Genomic DNA, 7,996 nt, shown 5'->3' with positions numbered 1-7,996 from the left:
GAACACCCTAGGAGATAGCTACTGTGATTCACTTCATTTTATAGATGAGGATACTGGGGGTCTAAAAAGGTTAAGTAATTTTCTTAAAATGTTCTGCTCTCATGTTTCAATGATACAACATTTTCCTAATTTTTCCCTTTCTTCTCCTTCTCAGCCTTTTTACTATTTCTTTCTCCTTCCCCCTTCATCCGTGGCTCAATTTTGGACATTCTCCATCTACATTCCCTGGTGATCTCATTCAGTCAATGGCTTTAAATACTATTCATGTGCTCACAGCTCTCCAGTTTGTATCTCCAGCCTCAAATTCTCCCATTGCTGCTAGACTTGCATATCTAACTGCTTACTTAGCATCTACACTTAGATGATGGGCAAGCATCTCCAAATTTGTATGTGCAAACTGGAGACCTTGATTTTTTTTTTTCTCTGCAGATCTCTTTCTCCCTGATTTGAACCACTTTCATAAATGGTTCTACCATTCATACAATTGCTCATTAAAAACAAATAAACACCCCTCTTTTCTTTACTACCTCCCCAATCAATAACAAAAAGTATATTGTAAGTCTGTTTGCATTTTTCCATCTCTACCTTTGCCTAAACTTTGCCCCCCAAAATACCTCATCTGCCTTTCTCCTTCTCCTTGCCTAGAATGTAGGTTTTCTTTTCTTTTTATGGCCGAAGATGTGGCATCCATTTGAGCATAAGAGAAATGGTGCCAGCATCACAGGGACATTAGCTCTGATACACTAGATACAAAACAACACCTTCAGATATCATGTTCTGAGTGAAAAATAACTCATTTCTTTAATCCCAAATAGTAATATTATTTTCTTATTATTTGTAGGTGAAAACATTCCTGATAAATGATCTCTCCCCACCCCCATCGATCCATATCCACACAGCATCCAGAGAAGTGTTTTGTTTTGGTTTTTTAAACATAAGCAAGATTTATTCAGTAACCAAATATTTACTGAACACATATTATGTGCTATGAATGCTTCTAGGTGCACACAGATACAAGATACACCAGTGAACAAAGCAAACAGAGTTGGGACACACTAGTGAACAGAGCAAAGACCCTTGTTTTTGTGGAGGGCAGAAATATAATAATCATGTAAATAAGTGAATTACTTGTATGTTTGAGGATGATGTATGCTATATGGGGAGAAAAGGAAAAATTATAAAGCAGGGTAAGATTGATCAGAAGTGAGGTTTGCAATTTTAAAGTGTGGTCAGGATGGATTCAATGAGAAGGTGGCATCTGAGAAAAGACATGAAGGGCCTGGGTGAGAGTGGAGATGGGTTGGAGTTACCATCAGCTCAGATGAGGAAGGCTGAGTACAAATCAGACTTATGGAATGAGATGGACATTTCAGTTTTAGATATGCTGAATTTTAAATATCTACCAAAACATTTGAGAAGAGATGATGTTGAGTAAGCGGTGGAATGCATGAGTCAAGAATTCAGTTGACAGGTCTGCACAGTGGAGAAAAATTTGTGAGTCATGGCCTAGAGATGGTATTTAAAGCCATGAGATTGCATGAGATCACTAAAAGGGTGAGTTCTATTAGAGTAAAAAAGACTAAGTCCTAGAACTGATGTGTTGCCACTTTAATAAGCTGGGGAGAAGAGGAACTGGCAGGGGGGATTGAGAAGATACAGCCGGTGAAGTAGGAAGACAACCAAGAAGCTGAGGTGACCTAGAAGCCAAATGAAGAAAGTGTATTAAGGATGAGAGAGTGATCACTGTTACTGATTGTCAAATAAGGTAGGAACTTAAAACTGATCATTGGCTTTAGCAACAATGAGGTCATTGGTGACTTGACAAGAACAGTTTTCATGAATTGTTGGGGAAAAAGCCTGAGTGGAGTGTGTTTGAGAATAGGAGGGGACTAATGGCAGTTTCTTTGAGATGTTTTGTGCAAAGGTCAGAAAAACATTAGAGTATACCTGGGAGATTTTTTTTTTTTTAAAGATTTTATTTACTTATTTGAGAAAGAGAGAGAATGAGAGATAGAGAGCACGAGAGGGAAGAGGGTCAGAGGGAGAAGCAGACTCCCCACTGAGCAGGGAGCCCGATGTGGGACTCGATCCCAGGACTCCAGGATCATGACCTGAGCCGAAGGCAGTTGCTTAACCAACTGAGCCACCCAGGCGCCCTGGGAGATTTTTTTTTTAAGGTGGGAAAATAACATGTTTGTATAATGATGAGATGATCAAGTAGAGATTTAAAAAAATGGATGATGTAGGAAAAAGAGGGCTTGCCACACAGGGCCAGAGAAAGAATACTAGCTTTTGGTCAGGAAACAGAAGCAGGAGCGAGGGGAGAACCTAGGCCAGAAGACTTTACTGGGGCTTCCTGGCATAGGCAAGGCAGGGCAGGATAAACAGTTTAGGATTGGCTAGTTTGAATAATTTCAGGGGACTTTGGGCTATAGGGATAGTCTCTAGCTGTCTGGCACCTGGTCCTGGGATGATTGAGGCAGAGAAATATTGCCTCTTGGAGTGCACAGAACAGATGGGGAGATAGGACTCTGGATTTGTTAGTTTATATTACAAAGGCATGCTCATAGTTGAGTCTTTTGCTATCTCTAAGAACTGACTAGCCATGGAGGGACTAGAAAGGTTTTTTAAGATGTCAAAACATCTTGAGATGCCTGGGTGCCTCAGTCGGTTAAGCGTCTGCCTTCGGCTCAGGTCATGATCCCGGGGTCCTGGGATCGAGTCCCACATCAGGCTCCCTGCTCAGTGGGGAGTCTGCTTCTCCCTCCGCCTGCAGCTCCCCCGCTTGTGTTCCCTCTCTCTCTCTGATAAATAAATAAATATTTTTTAAAAATGTCAAAACATCTTAATGTACAGAAAATTAAAAACATGATTAATGCACAAACACAACTAAAATGCCTGGACATCATATACAAAACTAACATAAAAAGACCCTGAAAGGTGGAGAGAAGAAAGCAGATTGGCAAAGGACCTCAGGACCCAAGGACCAAACTTGTGGTGACTTTCCTGGGTTTTCCTTTTGCCCCATTTATTGCAGACTTGGAGCTGGCATCTGGAAATGCCAACAACAGGAGCAGACAAAAGAAGTCCCAACAAAACCCTGCTCTTTCTAGTAAAAGGATCAGGAAAAGGACAGTCTAGCAAGACAAAAACTTTTAGACAGTAACTACTTCACTCCAGCCAAACACCAGAGAAACAACACTGTGACTCTACCCCACCTACACCCGCAAAAGCCAAGCAGGAGACTAGACTTCCAACCTCACAAGGCTGTAACAAGGCAGCTTACCTTTCCTGCTGGGGTGGTGCCAGAGGAGGCCAAGTGGGGACTCAGGGCTTTTACCCCACTGGCCAGTACTGAGGCCCACTCTTTCTGCAATGCCAGTGGAGACCACCTAGGGAGCAGGAACTCCCATTCCCATGCAGCAGTAACAAGAAGTAACCCCTTCTCTCAGGGTGGACGACTTAAGTCCTAATATGTCAATAATCACATTAAATGCAAGCAATCTAAAAAATAAAATAATAAAAAATATAAATGCAAGCAGTCTAAACACACAAATTAAAAGACAGAGATAGAGTATATTAAAAACCATAACCCAACATATGCTGCCTATAAGAAACTCATTTCAAATATAAAAATAAAGGCAAGTATGGCCCTTTTACAAAGATGGTGCCGAAGGCTAAGAAGGAAGCCCCTGCCCCTCCCAAAGCCGAAGCCAAAGCAAAGGTTTTGAAGGCCAAGAAAGCGGTGCTGAAAGGCGTCCACAGTCACAAAAAAAAGAAGATCCGCATGTCACCTACATTCCAATGACCCAAGACACTGGGTCTGCGGAGGCAGCCCAAATATCCTCAAAAGAGCACCCCCGGGAGAAACAAGCTTGATCACTATGCCATCATCAAGTTCCCCCTGACTACTGAGTTCAGCCATGAAGAAAATAGAAGACAACAACACACTTGTGTTCATTGTGGATGTCGAGGCCAATAAGCACCAGATCAGACAGGCTGTGAAGAAGCTCTACAACATTGACGTGGCCAAGGTCAACACCTTGATCAGGCCTGATGGAGAGAAGAAGGCATATGTTCAACTGGCTCCTGACTATGATGCTTTGGATGTTGCCAACAAAACTGGAATCATCTAAACTGAGTCCAGCTGGCTAAACCTAAATATAAATTTTTTCACTAAAAAATAAAAAAATTAAAAAAAAATAAAGGCAAGTATGGAAAAAGATAGGGCATGAAAACATTAATCAAAAGAAAGCAGGAGTGGCTATATTAATACCAGGTAAGGTCAATTTCAAAGCAAAGAAAATTACCAGAGACAGAGAGAGATATCATATAATGACAAAAGGGTCAACCTATCAAGAAGACATAGTAATCCTAAGTATGTATGCACCAAACAACAGATCTGTAAAATATATGAAACAATAATTGACAGGACTGAGAGGAGAAACAGACAAATTCACAATTACAGTTGGAGACTTCACTATGCCTTTCAGCACAGATAGGATAACCAGAGAGAGAATCAGGATGGATATAGAAGAATCCTAACAACATTATCAAGCCACAGGATTGAAGCAACATTTACAAGATACTCCACCCAACAACAGCAGTATCCAGTATTATCTATCTATGCAAAGATAGATAATATCTTGGATCATAAAACAAATCTTAACAAATTTAAAATAGTTGAAATCATACAGAGTATGTTTTTGGAACACACTGGAATCAAAATAGAAATCAATAAGATAGCAAGAAAATACTCTAAATACTTGAAAACTAAATACACATTTTTAAGTAATCCATGGGTCAAAGATGAAGTCTCAAGAGAAATTTTAAAAAATACATTGAACTGAATGAAAATGAAAATACAACATGTAAAAATTTGTGGGACATAGCTAAAGCAGTATGGGGAGGGAAATTTTCAATACTAAGCACATGCATTAAAAAAAAAGGAAAAGTATCAAACACCATTATATAAGTTCCCACCTCAAGAATGTAGAAAAAGGAAAGCAAAGGAAGCCCAAAGAAAGCAGAAAGAATAAAATAACGGATTAGAGTAGAAATTGAGGACACTGAAAATTTAAAAAATTGAAAAATCAATGAATCAATGAAAGAACTGGTTCTTTGAAGAGATCCATAAGATTGACAAACTTTTTGCAAAAAATTGAACAAAGGAGAGAAAAAACAATTACCAATATCAGGAAGGAAACAGGGGAAACGACTATAGATCTTGCACAAATCTAAAGGATAATAAGGGAATACTATGAACAACTGTATACACATAAATTTAACAACTTAGACAAAATTAACCAATTCCTCAAAAACCACAAACTACCACAACTTACCCAACATGAAGTTGATAATTTGAATAGTTCTATACTAAGGAAATGAACTGTAATTTTAAAACCCCCTAAGACAAAATCTCTAGGCCTAAATGGTTTCACTGGAGAATTTTGCCATAGATGGAAAGAATAATTAACAATCAATTCTACACAGCCTCTTTCAGAAAATAGGAGGAAAAACTTTCCAATTCACTTTTTAAAGCTAGTATGACTTAAAACCAAAGATAGCATAAAAAAAGGAAAATTATAGACCAATATCCCTCATGAATATAGACACAAAAATCCGTAACAAAACATTATTAGCAAATAGAATTTAGCAACATATAAAAGAATTATATACCATGACCAAGTGAGATTTATTGTAGGGCACAAGGCTGATTCAATATTTTAAACTAAATCGATGTAACCCACTATATTAACAGGCTAATGAAGAAAAATCACATGATCATATCCTTCAGTATAGAAATGTATTCCTTGCCATTGATGATAAAAAATAAAAAACCGGGCGCCTGGGTGGCTCAGTGGGTTAAGCAACTGCCTTCAGCTCAGGTCATGATCCCGGAGTCCCGGGATCGAGTCCCACATTGGGCTCCCTGCTCGGCGAGGAGCCTGCTTCTCCCTCTGGCCCTCACCCCTCTCATGTACTCTCTCTCATTCTCGCTCTCTCAAATAAATAAATAAATCTTTAAAAAAAATAAAAATAAATAAAAATAAAAAACCTCTCAGAAAAACTGGAATAGAAGAGAACTACATCAACATGATAAGGAATACTTACCAAAAAAATCTACAGCTAACATTATACTTAATGGTGAAAAGCTGAATGCTTTCTCCCTATGTTCAGGAGCTAAATAAAGATGTCTGCACTCACCACTCTTATTCAGCATAGTGCCGGAAATTCTAGCTAGTGCAGTAAGGCAAGGGAAGGAAACAGAATTTGTATAAATGGAAAGAAAAAACTGGTACTATTTGCAGATGACATGATAGTCTACTTAGAACACCCCAAGGAATCTACAAAAACAACTTCCTAGAACTAATAAGTGAGTTCAGCAATGTTGCAAGATACAAGATAAGCATTCAGGAATCAACTGTATTTCAATCTACTACCAATGAATCTGTGGACACTGAAATTTAAATTCCAATACCATTTATAACTGCTCAAAAACAAAAATAAAATACTTAGCCATAAATCTAAGAAAACATGTTTAGGACTTATAAGGTAAAGACTACAAAATGCTGATAAAAAAAATTTAAAAAAAATAGATGGACAATTGTATGGTGTTTATAGATTAGAAGACTCAGCATATTAAAAATATCAGTTCTCCCCAAATTAACATACAGGTTTTACCCAATTTCTACCAAAACTGAAGTAAGATTCTTTTATAGATATAGACAAGATTATTCAAAAATTTATATGAAAAATTTAAAAAATAGAAGAGTTAAAATAATTTTGAAAAAGAAGAATAAAGTGGGAAGAACCAATCTACCTGATTTCAAGACTGGTTAGACAGCTTCTTGAATCAAGACTATGTGGTACCAGTAAAGAGATAAACACATAGATTGATGGAACAGAATAGAGAACCCAGAATACATTCACACAAATATATTCAAATGACTTTTGATAGATGTACAAAAGCAATTCAATGGAAGAAAGATGGATGTTTCAAAAAATGGAGCAACTGGACATCCATAAGCAAAAAAAAAAAAAAAAAAAAAGAGCCTCACCATAAACCTCAGTCCTTACACAAAAATTAATTCAAAACGGACAACAGACTTAAATGTGAAACATAAAATTATGGTTAAAAAAGAATAGGAGAAAATCTTTAAGCTCTTGGGCCAAAGAATCATAGACTTGACCCCAAAAGTATAATCCATGAAAGGAAAATTGATAAATGGTATTTTATCAAAATTAAAAAGTTCTGTTTCGTGAAAGACTATTAAAAGATGAAAGACAAGTAACAGATGGGGAACATATTTGTGAACCACATACCTGACAAAGGAATAGGATCTAGAATATATAAAGTACTCTCAAAACTCAAGAGTTAAAAAATCAACAAATCAATCAGAACTTGGGCAAAAGACATGAAGAGACATTTCTCTGAAGAAGATATATAGGTGGCCAACAGACATACGGAAAGATGTTCACCATCGTTAGCTATTAAAATATTAAAACCACAATGAAGGGGCACCTGGGTGGCTCTGCCTCCCACTCCCCCTACTTGTGCTCTCTCTCTGACAAGTGAAATAAAAATCTTAAAAAAAAAAAACCCACAATGAAATGTCGGTATGTACCTATCAGAATGGCTAAAATAAAGGAACAGTGACCCCACCAAATTCTGGCTAGGATGCAGAGAGGTTAAATGACTCCTACTTTTGCTAGTGGGAATGTACCCTGGTACAGCCACCCTGGAAAACGGTAATGCAGTTTCTTAAAAAACTAAATATGTAACTACCTTGTGATCTATTAATTGTCCTTCTGCACATTTATCCCAGCAAAATGAAGACATACAAAAACTTGTCCATGAGTGTTTGTAGAAGCTTTATTTGCAGAAGCCCGAAATTGGAAACATCAGATGTCCTTCAATGGTGACAGTTTAAATGGCAGTCCATCCTACCACGGAGTATTACTGAGCCATAAAAAGAAATAAACTACTGATTGC

At 37.7% G+C, this 7,996-nt stretch overlaps 1 pseudogene; it reads left to right on the top strand.

Moving 5' to 3' along the window:
* Window positions 1-3,664: 3,664 nt before the first annotated feature.
* LOC114221239 (large ribosomal subunit protein uL23 pseudogene) lies at window positions 3,665-4,136 on the top strand (annotated as a pseudogene).
* The last annotated feature ends 3,860 nt before the right edge of the window (window positions 4,137-7,996 follow it).

This window comes from Eumetopias jubatus, unplaced genomic scaffold, assembly GCF_037043125.1.
Source record: "Eumetopias jubatus isolate StellerSeaLion01/CBP00866 unplaced genomic scaffold, mEumJub1_p1.0 scaffold_14, whole genome shotgun sequence".
In the NCBI taxonomy this organism is placed as follows: domain Eukaryota; kingdom Metazoa; phylum Chordata; class Mammalia; order Carnivora; family Otariidae; genus Eumetopias; species Eumetopias jubatus.
This window is presented reverse-complemented; position numbering and strand designations above follow the sequence as displayed.